Below are 16,093 nucleotides of genomic sequence, written 5' to 3'. Positions count from 1 at the left end.
CGCATTATCTGCGCACATGAGCAGAAAATAAACATACACCTGATGGATAAACAAATAAACTTTACTATAAGGTTTTGTTGTGTATGCTTTTTACCCGGGCAAATAGCTGCGGTCGGCTGAGTAGATTAAAAAACACCAGACTGAAACATTTCTTGCTGCCGCTCTGTCTTCCTCGAGCAGTTGAGTGCAGCGAAGAGGGGGAGCGAGGGAAGGCCATTTCTTGCAGCACTGCCAGGCCAGCGAACAGACATTACTTGTTGTGCTCCCATGAAGCCAACGACTGCTAAACAGCACTATCTGTCCAGGCTGTGCACCAACTGCACCAACGTTTCTGAATGCAGCATGCACAAAGGCAAGCATGATGACATGGAGATGCACTGCCTCACATAGCCAATGGGTTAGCAGCATTAAGAGCAGGAGAAATGTTAAACTACGTTTCTTGTGGTCATCGTGTAAGAATTTTGGGCATAGGGCAGTTTAACATATTTTGCACAAAATTTCAATTCGCAAAATCGAGATATCCTGAAAGGTCTGGCGAGAGGATATGACGCTGAGTATGGGTGTGTTTTAGCTTGATTTGCATATGTTATTTGAAATTGTGATTCCAAAACCAAACAAAAAATTGGGCAGAGTGCAAAGTAGCTTTAAATTGGAATAGAGGAGCCACCAAGAGTACATCCTCTTAATACCCAAGCCACTCTGGCCATGAATATGCACAAGAAAGAAATTGCACACCTGAAGCAAAAAGTCCCAGAGAAAGAGGTGAATTGGTTGAGAATTATGAGAGCTACTCAAAAGCCAAAAGTGTCATTGCATACATATGAAAGGCTTATGGAGATTTATACAAAGTTTAATGGAATCGTAGCCCCCCACAAAAGAAAGCAGTAGTTTCATTTTGGCTTTTGTTTTGGGGTTTCCTCTGGAACTATGGGCCATATGTATGTAATATTATTATTAGAAATAGCGATTACCTAATTGCGATTCTCTGTGAATCGCAATTAGGTAACACTATTCCTAATGTATGAAACTCCATGAGTTTCGTTTAGCATTTCCTAATGGGTCGCACATCGACCTACCTCTATACAATTAATGAGGTAGGTTGCAATTTGCAACCCTATAGGAATTGCAAAAATCACAGGGACGTTGGCCTGCTGGGGTCAGCACACCGCCATGTCTGTGATTGCTTTTAAATAAAGCAATCTTTATTTTTATTAAATGCAGCCCATTTTCCTCAAAGGAAAATGGGATTCATTTAAAAAACAGAAAAATGAAAAGTTTCCTTTTCATTTTTTAATACTAGGCAGTGGTCCTTGGGACCACTGCCTGCTCTTAAAAGACGTTTTTCCTACTACCTTGGTCACTGGAAAGAGGAATGTAGATCAAATCCAGTCCAAATTCCGAATGGTTATATCCCCCAAATACAGCAGAAGAGAGTGAGCCTCTCCCTGACATCTTGTCTGCTAAGGAGAAAGATGGGTCTGTGGAGGGTATGAACCTCTCCCCCTCACTGACTCTAGAGCAACAAAGGGACTGTCACCGGGTGTTGGGACAGTTTGCCTCATTGTTTTCCTTGATCCCAGGGGTCACTCATTTGTGTACACATAATGTGGACACTGCGGACAGTCCATCTGTAAAACATGATTTACAGGGTGAAAGGCAAGGTCAGGACTTGCATTAAGGATGAGGTATTCAAAATGAGTTCTCCAGTAGCCCCTGGGCCAGTCCAGTGGTCTTGGTCCCGAAGGATGCTAGTCCCGGTGCCACTCCAGAACTCAGGTTCTGTGTGGACTACCATGGACTCAATGCCGTCACAAAGATTGATGCGCACCCCATCCCCCGAGCTGATGAGCTGATTGATTGGTTGGGAGCTGCCAAATATCTCAGCACGTTTGATTTAACGTCTGGGTATTGGCAGATTGCTCTAACTCAGGGGGCCAAGGAGAGGTCTGTATTTTCTACCCCAGATGGGCACTACCAGTTCAGGGTGATGCCCTTTGGGATGGATAATGCCCCTGCCACTTTTCAGAGGTTAGTTAACCAGGTTGTGGCTGGATTGGAGGCCTACAGTGCTGCCTACCTGGATGACATTGCTGTGTTCAGCTCCAGTTGGGAAGAACATTTGCAGCACATTTGTAAAGTGTTGGAGGCCCTGCAGAAGGCAGGCCTCACTGTTAAGGCGAGCAAGTGCCAAATAGGGCAGGGCTCTGTGGTGTGCTTGGGACACCAGGTGGGGAGTGGTCAGGTGGCACCCCTACAACTAAAGATTGACACCATTTTGGCTTGGGCACCCCCCAAGACCCAGACTGAGGTGAGAGCCTTTTTAGGTCTCACAGGGTACTATAGGAGGTTTGTCAAGCAATATGACACCATTGTTGCTCCCTTGACTGAGTTCACTTCCAAGAAGCAACCCAAAAAGGTGATCTGGACAGAGGCTTGTCAGACAGCTTTTGATGCCCTGAAGGCAGCCATGTGCACGGTACCCATGCTGAAGGCACATGACTTCTCCCAAAAATTTGGTATGCAGACTGATTCTTCAGAGCATGGTGTGGGAGTGGTACTAGCACAGCTAAATGAAGATGGCCTAGACCAGCCTTTAGCCTTCATTAGTAGGAGGTTACTTCCCCGGGAACGTAGGTGGAGTGTAATTGAGCGAGAAGCTATTGCTGTGGTCTGGGCACGGAAGGTGCTAAGACCCTACTTGTTTGGGACTCACTTCTGGGTTCAGACAGAACACAGGCCCCTCAGATGGTTAATGCAGATAGGTGGTGAGAAACGAAAACTGTTGCAGTGGTCTATCTCGGTACAGGGAATGGACTTTACCGTGGAACACCGCCCTGGAACAGAACACGCCAATGGTGTCCAGATTCTTCTGCCTTAGTGATGAGAATTCCCATGAAGTTGGATAGTTCTTCCCACTTTCAGCTGGGGGAGGACCCTTGTTAGACCTGGCATGCTTGGAGTAGTCTCCCCTGTCTTTTTGGCCTCTGCTTCCTATGTTTTGACTGTGTGCTGGATTTTGTTTTTGCTGGTTTTGGTACTCTGGGCACTTTACCACTGCTGGTCAGTGCTAAAGTGCAAGTACTCCCTGTGTAAATTGCATTTGTAATTGGCTTTTCCATGATTGGCATATTTGATTTACTAGTAAGTTCTTAGTAAAGTGCACTAGAGGTGCCCAGGGCATATAAAGCAAATGATACTAGTGGGCCTGTGGAACTGATTGCGCCACCCACATGAGTAGCCCTGTAAACATGGGTCAGACCTGCTACTGCAGTGTCTGTGTGAACAGTTTTAAACTGCCATTTTGACGTGGCAAGTGTACCCACTTGCCGGGCCCAAACCTTACCATTTTATGCATGTAAGGCACACCTAAGGTAGGCCCTAGGCATCCCCATGGGCAGGGTGCAGTGTGTGTTAAAGGTAGGACATGAACTGTTGTGTTTTACATGCCCTGACAGTGAAATACTGCCAGATTTGTTATTCACTGTTGAAAGGCCTATCTCTCTCATAGGTTAACATGGGGACTGCCTTTAAATATCTTTTAAGTGAAGTTTCCGTTTGGGAGCAGATGAAGATGTGGAGTTTGGGGTCTCTGAACTCACAATTTATAACTACATATTTTGGTAAAGTTTGTTTCTAGATTGCCAGTTTGAAAACACCACTTTTAGAACACTGCCCTTTTCTTGCTTAAACCATTCTGTGGCCGTGCCTGCTTGTGTATTCCCTGCCTGGGTCAGACTGAAAGCTGGGCTGTTTTTGAATCTCCACTAGACAGTGACACAAAGGGAGCTGGGGTTTAGCCTGCATATCATGATGGGTCATATTGGCTAGAGTGGAGGGAGGAGCTGACACTTACACATGAATGGGCTGTGCCTGCCCTCACACAATGCAGTCTCCAACCCCCTGGTGTGAGTCTGGAGCCAGGCCTGGGCAAGGCAGGATTTTCTGAACAACAGAGACTTTCCTTTGAAGTTTGCCTACTTCAAAGGCAGAAAGGGGTATAAGTAGTGGACCCAAAACCCTAGAGTTTCAGATTACTTCTGTAACCAAGAGGATCCTTTGCCAAGGAGAAGAGCTGAAGAGCTGGAGGAGGAGTACTGTCCCTTTGCCTGTGACTGTGCTTTGCTGGATTGGCCTGCAGTTGCTGCTTCTGCCTGAAAGAGGACAAAGACTGGACTTGGTGGTATATTTCTACTTGTGAATTGTCTCCAAAGGCTTGGACTGAGCTTGCCTCCTGTTTTGAAGTCTCAGAGCCATCAAAGACTTCCCCTACCAGCATCTGGGCTCTCTGCTGAGACTCCGGCCCTGCAAGTGGTGCCCTATCCAGTCCCAGTGCTCTTGAAAGGTGAAGCTGGTAGAACAAGGACTGAAATCCATGCACAGGAAGCCATGCAGTGAAAATTTTGATGCACCATCTGCAACGTGGCTGTAAAAATGATGTGCCACCTGCCTTGCGGCTGAAATCGATGAACCACCTGCATCACAACTGGGAAATCGATGCATCACCTGCATCGCGGCTGGAGAAATGACACACCACTGCCAGTGGCTGCTAGAATCGACGCAAACCCCACGCAGCGTTGTCTTCCATCACAGTGCATTCAGATTTTGCACGCATCATCACTGGGCGTTAAAATCAACTTGAACCTGCCTGGATCTGTGGTGCCCCGTCCGGAACTCGACACATCGCTCTCTTGCAGGCGAGGAAAACAACGCATCGCCTACCCAACTGGAGAAGAAATGACACACAACCTCACTTATGAGTAAGAAATCAACGCATCACTGATTTTTTTGATGCACGCTCGCCCGTGTGGCTTTATTTGAGACGCGAACCAGGTACTTTGTTTTACGATGTTTCCATTGTTTTCTATGGAGTAAGACTCTTTTTACTTTAAAATTCATAACTTGACTTGTGTAAGCTGGATTTTTGTCATACTGGTCTTGTTTGATTTAGATAAATATTGGCTATTTTTCTAAACATGTGTCCAATTTGTAGTGTTACTGTGTATTTTGGTACAAATACTTTACATATTGCCTTTGAGATAAGCCTGACTGCTTGTGCTACACTACCAAGGGGGTGAGCAGGGGTTGTCTTAGGAATGTGACTCCCTTACCCTGACTAGAGTGAGGGTCCCTGCTTTGACAGAGTGCAACCTGACTGCCAACCAGAGACCCCATTTCTAACAGTCCACATCCTAATATTTCATACAGGAGACCTATTGGCTCCAGTGCAAGATATGCAGAATCAAGGAAAACATAATGCCTATGACTCCAATCATGCAGCAGAATGCCAGAAATAAAAAACACTGCATTCTGCAAAATCCTCTGTTCATTAATGCGGATGATTTCTCACAATTTCCAGCAAATATGACGAATTCAAAATGACAGTGCCTGAGGGGGGAGGCACCATTGCTGTAAATTAGTAACATTTACTGAAAATTATAATAAATCAACCCCATTAATTAACTGAGGATTGCATGCTTAGTGCAGTTCTAGAGGTAGATCAGCTTGGCCTATATGTAGATAGGGAAGTCAATGGCCGTCAAGTATCATTCCCAATTGATACAGGTGCTCCACAGTTTGTCCGCTGTAGGTTCCAAACCCACTCCTCTTAGGACAACAAAAATGCAGGTTGTTGGCACTAGAAATAGATATATTGCAAATCCGATCTCAGCTAATGTCCTTGTTAAAATTGGCTCATTAGAGAATGATCACATATTCATACTATGTGATACGAGTACAATAAACCTATTTGGTAGGTCCACTTCAGTAAACTTAATTGCGTGATTTATTGTACACCAGATGTACCAGTAGGCACCAGGGATTTTTTTTTTTTTTTTTTTACAGATGGGGAGCGACCCATTAGGCAAGGGTCGCTCCCCTGGGGGGGCAATTTTATTTTAGGCCATTTCTGCTCACTTTGGGGGCAGATCGGCCTATTTTTCTTTGGCCAATCTGCCACCAAGGGGGGCAGAAACCACTAGACACCAGGGATTTTATTTTGCATCTATTTGACGCAACAGTCGCTCCCCTGGGGGCAAATTTATTTTAGGCCATTTCTGACCCCCGTTGGGGGCAGAGAGCCCTATTTTGATTAGGCAGATCTGCCCCAAGGGGGGACAGAAACCACTGGGCACCAGGGATTTTTTCATTTTTTACAGATGGGGAGCAACCCCTTAGGCAAGGGTCGCTCCCCTGGGGGGGCAAATTTATTTTAGGCCATTTCTGCTCCCCCTTGGGGGCAGATCGGCCTATTTCTATTAGGCCAATCTGCCCCCTGGGGGACAGAACCTACTTAGGCACCAGGGATAGGTGTGTGTGTTTTGTTTGGGGGGGGGCAGCCCCTTGGGCAAGGGTTGCTCCCTCTGGGGCACATTACTGTTGGCCATTTCTGCCCCCCGGGGGGGGGGGGGGCAGATCAGCCTATTTCTGGAAGACTATCTGCCCCCAAGGTGGGCAGAAAGCCCTCCAGATACCAGGGAAGACTTTGTTTAAAAAAAGAGGGTGGGGGTATCACCATACCCCACCCCAAATAAATGAGGACAAAGTTGCCCTGCCCACTGGAGGGTAGAAGGGGCAGTTACCACTGATCCCCTCCCTTAGGGGCAGAAAGTCTACAAGATGCCAGGGAATTAAAAAAAAAAGTAGGGTGGTGGCTTCCAACCAGTATGGGCATGGTTATACCCCCACCCCAACTGAGGGGGTAACAATCTTTCAGCTCTCCCCCGCACACTAAAAGAACTTATCCCAACAGCAAACAAGAGGACATTTTATTATTTTGGGTTTTGGTTTTACATTTGGGCCATGAGAGTTTGTCTAACTCTCAAAATCGTTCCACTTGGTGAGGGCTGCACTTTTTGACCTTTGGGACGCTGACATGTAGAACAATCTACGAGACCTAGGGTGGTGTGCTTCACAAGCACCCAGCACCATTTTCTTACCCACAATGGCCTACAAACCTCCAACTTTGCTTTAAATCACACATTTTTCCCACATTTTTTGTGATGGAACCTTCCAGAATCTGTAGGAATCCACAAAATTCATTCCACCCAGCACTGTTGCATCTATACCGAAAACAAATCTGCCCCACTTGTCAGGCTAAAAACATTTTATTTCAAACTGCCCTTTTGAACCAGCTTTGGTTCCCCCTCAATTTCAACATATTTTGGCTCTTCCTTGTCAAAGGCACTTGGCCCACCTACACAAGTGAGGTATCATTTTTATCGGGAGACGTTGGGTGGTAGGAAATTTGTGTCGGTGCTGTGATTCCACACAGAAATGTGGGGAAAATGTGTTTGCTGAGGATTCTGGGTAAGAAAACACTGGGGGGATCCACGGATGTCACACCTCCCTGTGTCTAGTTTTCAGAAATGTCTGGGTTTGGTAGGTTTCTCTAGATGGCTGCTGAGCCCAGGACCGAAAACACAGGTGTCTACCCCGCAAAATCAGGTAGTTTTGTATTTTATAATTTTGATGTGTCCACGTAGTGTTTTGGGGCATTTCCTGTAGAGGGCACTAGGCCTACCCACACAAGTGAGGTACTGCTTTTATCAGGAGACCTGGGGGAAAGCTTGGTAGAAGGACGTTTGTGGCTCCCCTCAGATTCTAGAACTCTGCAGTACCAAAATGTGAAGAAAAGGTGTTTTTTGGCAAATTTTGAGGTTTGCTAAGAATTCTGGGTAACAGAACCTGGTGAGAGCGCCACAAGTTACCTCATCCTGGGTTCCCCTAGGTGTCTAGTTTTCATAAATGTCCAGGTTTGCTAGGTTTTCCTAGGTGCTGGATGAGCTAGAGGCCATAATCCACAGCTAGGCACTTTGCAAAAAACATGTCAGTTTTCTTTGGGAAAATGTGATGTGTCCATGTTGTGTTTTGGGGTTTTCCTGTTGCGGGGACTAGGCCTACCCACACAAGTGAGGTACCATTTTTATCGGGAGACTTGGGGGAATGCTGGGTGGAAGCAAATTTGTGGCTTCTCTCAGATTCCAGTACTTTCTGTCACCAAAATCTGAGGAAAAAGTGTTTTTTTTGCCAAATTTTGAGGTTCGCAAAGGATTCTGGGTAACAGAACCTGGTGAGAGCCCCACAAGTCACCCCATGCTGGAGTCCCCCAAGGTGTCTAGTTTTAAAAATTGCACAGGTTTGGTAAGTTTCCCTAGGTGCTTGCTGAGCTAGAGGCCAAAATCCACAGCTAGGCACTTTCCAAACAACACGTCAGATTTCAATGTAAAAATGGGATGTGTCCATGTTGCGTTTCCTGTCACAGCATTAGGCCTACCCACACAAGTGAGGTACCATTTTTATCAGGACACTTGGGGAAACACAGAATAAAAGAACAAGTGTTATTGGCCCTTGTCTTTCTCTAAATGTTTTCCTTCCAAATGTAAGACAGTGTGTAACAAAGATGTCTATTTGAGAAATGTCCTGTAATTCACATGCTAGTATGGGGTCCCCGGAATTCAAAGATGTGCAAATAACCACTGCTTCTCAACACCTTATCTGTGCCCATTTTGGAAATACAAAGGTTTCCTTGATACCTATTTTCACTCTTTTAGTTCACCAAATGAATTGCTGTATACCCAGTATACAATGAAAACCCATTGCAAGGTGCAGCTCCTCTATTGGCTCTGGGTACCTAGGGTTCTTGATGAACCTACAAGCCCTATATATCTCCGCAACCAGAAGAGTTCATCAGACGTAATGATATATTGCTTTCAAAAATCTGCCATTGCTGGAAAAATATATAAAAGAAAATGTGGACAGAAATGGCTCTTCTTTTACCTCAATTTCAATATTGTTTTTTATTTTAGCTGTTACTTTCTGTAGGAAAACATTGAAGGATCTACACAAATAACCCCTTGCTGAATTCAGACTTTTGTCTACTTATTAGAAATGTTTAGCTGTCCGGATTCCAGTATTGGTTTCACACCCATTTCCGTGACTAACTGGAAGGAGGAGAAAGCACAGAAAATTGTAAAAATGAGGTATGTCCCAGTAAAATGCCAAAATTGTGCTGGAAAATGTTGTTTTCTGATTCAGGTCTGCCTGTTCCTGAAAGCTGGAATGATGGTGATTTTAGCATCGTAAACCCATTGCTGATATCATTTTCAGGGAAAAAAACACAAGCTTTCTTCTGCAGCCTGTTTTCCCAATTTTTTTAAAAACAAAAACTAAATTTTTGCTGTATTTTGGCTAATGTCTTGGTGTCCTTCCAGGGGAAATCACAAATTCTGGATAGCTCTACAATCCCTTGGATGTTGGAAAAAAAGGATGCACATTTGTAATGGATAGCTTATGCGGACAAAACGTTATGAGGGCATAAGCGCGAACTACCACAAATAGCCAATAAAAGGCTTGGTACAGGAGGGGGGAAAAGGCCTGGCAGCGAAGGGGTTAAATAAGATTGGTTTGTTTACAATGGTCAGCTGTTGTTGGGTACCTAAAGTAAGGAGGATTTGTGAGTAGGAAGAGGTGAATAATTTTGGTATATGATGACTTTGGCATCAGAAGGAGGTAGTGTTGAAGTAAATACTTCTGAGAGGGGTATAAATAAGGAGATCATTAGACGATTAATGAAGGATGAAGTCAGAGCTTCTGCTAGAGAGGTTGTTGATGTTGTTTTAGAGAGGAAAAGGATGGACATACGGTCAGGAGAAGAGTTTTGGTCATTATCTGACCATGAAGGTGTAAAAAAAGAATATTACAAAAGGAAAGAAAGTGAAAAAATGTAACATTTATAAAAAGAAAGGAAAGATGGTTTGGAAGCTATTAAAAAGAGGGCTGTCCATGGTGACACACATGGTAAAGGAGCCTTCAGCGGCATGCAAAGAAAAGGTGTGCTTAGTGACACACATGATCTATCAAACGATTAGTTTATGAATCATAATGAGACTAATATTCAAAGAAATGATAATATACAGGATGAACATATCTGGTATATCAATCAATGATGATTTAAATGGTGACATTAAAAACGGCCCCTAGAATGTCTTCAAATGTGATACTCAAAGACCCATTACGAGAGGAAATGTTTAGACCAGGTAGTATTCCTCATCCAAGGAGTGACGATTGGTGGCCTCTAGATCATGTTGAAAAATATATTAAAGAATACATCAGGAAACCTCTAGCTAGAGAGGTGAGAAATGGTTTGGAAGTGGAGTGTGCAACACCTCAAATTGAGAAAAAGGTTTGTTCAACTTCAGATTTGGATCTTGATATGATTACCTTTTTATTTAAGTTAGGAAGAGACCCTCGCAAGGGTCTAGAAGGATCTTTAAACCAGTGCCAAGATCGGCTTCTTGACATACTCTGCCCACTAACAAAGATAATGGACATGGCAGAGGAGGCACACATAAATGGACAGCATGTGGATATACATTTATTACAAGGCTGGAGCCAAAGAGCAATGATGTTTTTGGGAAATGCCAGCGTGGGCCTGCTGGCAGAGGGTATAAAGACTATTTTAATGTGACCTGGGTGGTTGGGAGCTGTGCATTGACACCAGGCCCAAAAAAGTAAATTAACTTTGCACCAAATTTTGCGGATCATTATGAAACTCAAAGCACATATCCAACCCTCTCTGCATTCCTTCTTCTCAATATCCAAGAATCTGTTTCAGAGAGATTTGCTGTAATTTTTATTGCTTCCATGAGATGTGGTGTGATGTCATCCTATTTGACGGTTAATACTATTTAATGTTATTCTATCCATTCATGCTAGATTAGTTCAGGTACTTTGGACCCATACTAGCTACAGCAGTCCATTATCAGAATGCCACAGGTTAGAATCCTGACAGGGTCTACTCAGACCTTCTTCCGTCTGAGTTGAAGAGAATGAGTACTATTCATAAAGTGTTTCCATATGGTACCAATGTAAAATGCATGGCCCAGTTTGGAAATTGTGGATTTAGTTCTCTTCATTTGCACTATCATACTCAATTACAATGCTTTTACTCATAATAAATGTATGTTTACAATCCTAACACTTTGCAAGAATAAAACTAAAAAACAGACATTTATCAAATTCTGTATGTGTTTTTCAGTGTGGGGGTGAGTCGTGAGTGAGTGGGGTGCGTGTGTGTTTTATTGGGGATGTGGCAAGCTCATGAAATAGGTAGCACGGTGTAGCATTTCATGGGCTACTGACACCTTCATTCTGCTGTGACTTTTTAGCCAAGATCACTTCACATTCTAGGTTGTTTTAAGACAACTTCTAAATGATTATACTGCATAATATTTTAGTTAAAATGAAGATCATCAGCCCTTTATTCTACTCGTGATAAAGTGCTGATAAAGTGTCATACATAAGGCATGAAGAACAACAACCCTTTATTCTACTCGTGATAAAGTGTCAATCAAGTGCCACAAATAAGGCATTAAAATATCACACATAAGCACACTGAAAATGTAGAAACGTCACACACAGGCATACTGAAGAGTTGGCAGCTATGCCTCGCAGCCCATAAAGGCCTCCACCTTCTAACACCACGAGCTTCGGGCCATGAAAGTTTCCAGTACCTCATGGCACCTCCCAGGTTCCATTCCTCTGTGACAGCACCTAAAGGACGCGGAGGAGCCTCTTCAGCACACCACATCCATTGCATTGAAGTTTTTACCTCCGCCTTTTAGGATCTATGATGGATGACAATCCTTCAGGATGAATAAGGTACGAATATTAAGATGTGGGAGCAGAGTCGCCAGGTCAACTGGCCATCTTGGTTGGTATCAAAACAATCCTCTGCCACTTGATTAATTTTATTGGAAGCATACCTGCACTTCTCAACAAAGAAACAAATACTTATGATGGAAGAGCATCGGCACTTCTCAGTAGCACACAGGTACTCTGGGATAGGGAGTACCTGCACTTCTATATTTCTATTTCAGGTTGGGCTGCTGGACATGTGAATGGAAATCAATACTGGAGAAGAAACACAAGGAACTGACCACTAAATAGCAAGTTCATTCATGAGGATTTCTAATGCAAGTGCTTCTAGGTGTCCTTGGGCCGGTCATGTCTGCATGATGTTGCTCCATCCGAGGACATGTCTCCTAATAGGACTAATTTCTCACTGGCCCTTGCATTGACCTGCACCAACATCCTCATAATTAAATAAACTGCAGTGACATCAACGAAATTCTGTATGGTGTGATGTTCCATGGTGTCCTCTACCAGTTACGCTTGCCTGGAACAACCTCAGTCCCAACAGCTCTCATCTGGGTTATGGCAGGACATTTTTGTTTTTTATGAAAAAGAACATTTCAGGTTTTGGATAGGTGGTGATTGGGTACATTGGGGACAAAAACGAACTAGGCCAAATTCAACCTCGAAGGACTTTGGACCTTAACAGTCTTAATCATGCCGACAAATTCAGTTGCCACCAGTGCCACTGCACCCTCACCCTACAGCAAGCACCGGACTCCTCTGACCTCCTGGTCAGCATCTGGTCACTCTCCTCTGCGCAGCTCCACCTGTTGCTGTTGCCTCTGCCACGTTTGAACTGAGAGCCTTCCTGACTCTCAGTTCAAGGCCCACCTCCACCCGCAGGCTCACACCTGCGCCTCATCCCTGGTGGCCTACTGGCTATCTGTGTGTAAGTAACTTGCTCTCTCGCTTAAGTTCTGCTATTTATTCTGTCATTTTTATTTTTATTCTATTTTTCTTTCTTGTCTCCTTCTCCTTCAGCCTTTCACTCTCCCTGCGTTTCCTGCGACGCTGCTGCCCCACCTCCCTCCCTCCCTGTGAATTGCTTTACCGCCCGCCTCCCAGCTGACCAGACCCCACCTACCTCCCCTTGTTAATGGCGGTTGCTATGCACTGAGAGGACGACTCCCCTGACCTCCTTGTCAACGCCAGCTCACTCCCCTCTGCACAGTTACAACTGTTGCTGCTGTGCCTGCCTCTGCCACATTTAAACTGAGAGCCTGCCTGACTCTCAGTTCAAGGCCCACCTTCACCAGCAGGCTCCCACCTGCGCCTCATCCCTGGGTACCTAGTTGCCATCTGTGTGTTAATAGCTTACTGTCTCTTTCTTGTCTTTCACTCTCTTTCAGCCTTTCACTCTCCCCACGTTTCCCACGCTGTTGCTGCCCCAGCGGCCCTCCCCCCCTCCCTGCAAAGTGGTTTCCAGCGCTCCCGCCTCCAAGCTGACCGGACCCCCACCTCCCTCCCCTTCTTAATGGCGGCTGCTGCGCACTGAGAGGGTGACTCCTCTGATCTCTTGGTCAGCGTCAGCTCGCTCTCCTCTGTGTAGCCTCACCTGTTGTTGCTGCAGTTGCCTCTGCCGAATTCGAACTGAGAGCCTGCCTGACTCCAGGCCCACCTCCAACCGAAGGCTCCTGCCTGGCCTCATCCCTAGTGGCCATCTGTGTGTAAGTGTCTTGCTGTCTTTCTTTACTTCTGCTTATTTTTTCTGTTTTTTTTTTTTTTTAATTTTTCTTTCTTACTTGTCTTCATTCTCTCTCCTTGAGCCTTTCATCTCACCGCGCCGATACTGCCCTGCCACCCCTCCCTCCTTGCAAAGCGCTTTCCTGCCCTCCCCCCTCACAGCTGACTGGACCCCCATGCCTCCCTCCCGTTCTTAATGGTGGCCGCTGCGCACTAAGAGGGCAACTCCTCTGACCTCCTGGTCAGCGTCTGCTCGCTCTCCTCTGCGCAGCTCCACCTGTTGCTGCTGCTGCCTCCTCTGCCATGTTCGAACTGAGACCCTGCCTCACTCCAGGCCCACCTCCAACTGCAGGCTCACGCCTGCTTCTCATCCCTGGTGGCCATCTGTGTGTAAGTATATTGCTGTCTCTCTTTACTTCTGCTTATTTTTTCTGACATTTGTTATTTTTATTCTATTTTTCTTTCTTTCGCTTTCCTTTAGCCTTTCACTCTCCCATGCCGCTGCTGCCCTACCACCCTTCCCTCCTTGCAAAGCGCTTTCCCACCTTCCTGCCTCCTAACTGACCAGCCCTGCCCCCTCCCCTTCTTAATGGCGGCTGCTGCGCCTACCTGCGAATCACTTTCCTGCCCTCCTGCCTGACCAGACCTCCGCCTTGCTCCCTTTATTAATGGCAGCCGCTGCACACTGAGAGGGCGACTCCTCTGACCTCCTGGTCAGCGTCTGCTCACTCTCCTCTGTGCAGCTCCAACTGTTGCTGCTGCCTCTGCCGCGTTCAATCTGAGAGCTTGCCTGACTCTCAGTTCGAAGCCCACCTCAACCCGCAGGCTCCCGCGTGTGCCTCATCCCTGGTGGCCTGGTGCCCATCTGTGTGTAAGTATCTTAGTGTCTCTCTTTACTTCTGCTTATTTTTTCTGTCATTTTTATTCGATTTTACTTTCTTGCCCGTCTCTTTCTCTCTCCTTCAGCCTTTCACTCTCCCCACAGCTGACCCTGAGGTACCACCCCGTCCCTCCTTGCGAAGCGCTTGCCACCTTCCTAGCTGACAAGACCTCTGCCTCCCTTCCCTTCCCTTCTTAATGGTGGCCTCTGTGCACTGAGAGGGCGACTCCTCTGACCTCCAGGTCAGTGTCTGCTCGCTCTCCTCTGCGCAGCTCCACCTGTTGCTGCTACCTCTGCCACGTTCGAACTGAGAGCCTGCCCGACTCTCAATTTGAGGCCCACTTTCACCCGCAGGCTCCTGCCTGCGCCTAATCCCTGGTGGCCTAGTGGTCATCTGTGTGTAAGTATCTTACAGTCTCTTTTACTTCTGCTTATTTTTTCTCACTATCTTATTTTTATTCTATTTTTATTTCTTACTTGCCTCGTTCTCTCTTCTTCAATCTTTCACTCTCACTGCGTTTCCTGAGCCGCTGCTGACCAGGTGGCCCACCCCCCACCTCCATGTGAAGCACCTTCCTGCCCTCCCGCCTCCCAGTTGACTCCCCCCCCACCTCTTCTTAATGGTGGCTGTTGTGTGGCCGTGCAGCAGGAGCGCCGCTGGCATGCCAAAGAAGCACCAAAGGAAAGCCCGTCTGCGCCCGTGTGCACCTGGGCCGTGCCCAGTGCCACAAACCCTGGTCCCCCAACCTTCCATTGCTACAATGCAGAGACCCTCTACGCTCTGAACACAGGGCGATCCGCTACCTGCTGTCACGCCTCACTCAGAGATTCCCATGGACCATTCTCCTGCCTCCACTGCTACCACAAGCACTGAACCCTCCCGCAGCTGAGCCATCAAACACCAACCTGGAGCATCTCAGCTGCATCCGCCTCAACATTCGCTTCCTCCACAAACATGTCACAGAACTCTGGGACCTACTGGACTCCACCCGCCTGGACATCTCCTCCCTCACTGAAACTTGGACAAACACAGAATCTGCACCGGATCCCCAGCGACTACAAACTGCTCTGCAAAGACCGTCCTTCTCGCCAAGGCGGCGGTCTGGCCATTATACACAAATCCTCCCTCCGCTTGACAACTAACGCAGAAGAACACTCCCCCCCCCTCATGAAGCACCTCCACTTCCAGATAAACGCCACACCCAAGTCAACCTTCCGTGGCACCCTCATCTACAGGTCACCAGGCCCCCATCCAGCCTTCTACAACTCCATTGTCTACATTTCTCCTCATGCTCTTACCTCCTGGAACTACTTCCTCCTCTTTGACCTCAACTACCACACTGACAACGGCAACAACACCAACACAGTTTCCCTGCTCGACAACCTCGCCACAATAGGACTAAAGCAACGTCACCTCACCAACACACATCGCAGTACGCACACTTGATGCCATCTTCTCCACCAGCAACAAAATCACCATTGACAACACCTCCACACTTCACTGGACTGACCACCACTGCATCCATTTCACCATCACCTCACCGACCACCCACCTCGAGTCCCAAGCAGAAAATGGAACCGGATCACTGAGGATCAGCTCTCAAACACCTTCAGCAAGTCCCCCAATCGCAGAATTTTCATGAAGGGATCTCCGATTGTGCCAACACCCTAGCACCTCTCCATAAGACCTCAGCGAAACACCACCTCATGAAGGCCTGCTGGTTCTCCCCTGCACTCTAGGACTCCAGGCGCACCTGCAGATGGCTATAGAAAAGATGGAGAAACAGCAAGTCCCCAGAAGACTTTGAGGCCTTAAAGCTGCCACCAAATTCCAAC

General features: G+C 46.5%; 1 long non-coding RNA gene across 1 annotated transcript in view; it reads left to right on the top strand.

The window, feature by feature from the left end:
* Positions 1-8,982, top strand: part of LOC138245995 (uncharacterized) — a 150,474-nt gene extending 141,492 nt beyond the window's left edge. Inside the window, exon 3 of the long non-coding RNA XR_011194203.1 lies at positions 8,885-8,982. This is a non-coding gene — a long non-coding RNA (uncharacterized lncRNA). The remainder of the gene's footprint in view (positions 1-8,884) is intronic.
* The last annotated feature ends 7,111 nt before the right edge of the window (positions 8,983-16,093 follow it).

This window comes from Pleurodeles waltl, chromosome 7, assembly GCF_031143425.1.
Source record: "Pleurodeles waltl isolate 20211129_DDA chromosome 7, aPleWal1.hap1.20221129, whole genome shotgun sequence".
NCBI lineage: Eukaryota > Metazoa > Chordata > Amphibia > Caudata > Salamandridae > Pleurodeles > Pleurodeles waltl.
This window is presented reverse-complemented; position numbering and strand designations above follow the sequence as displayed.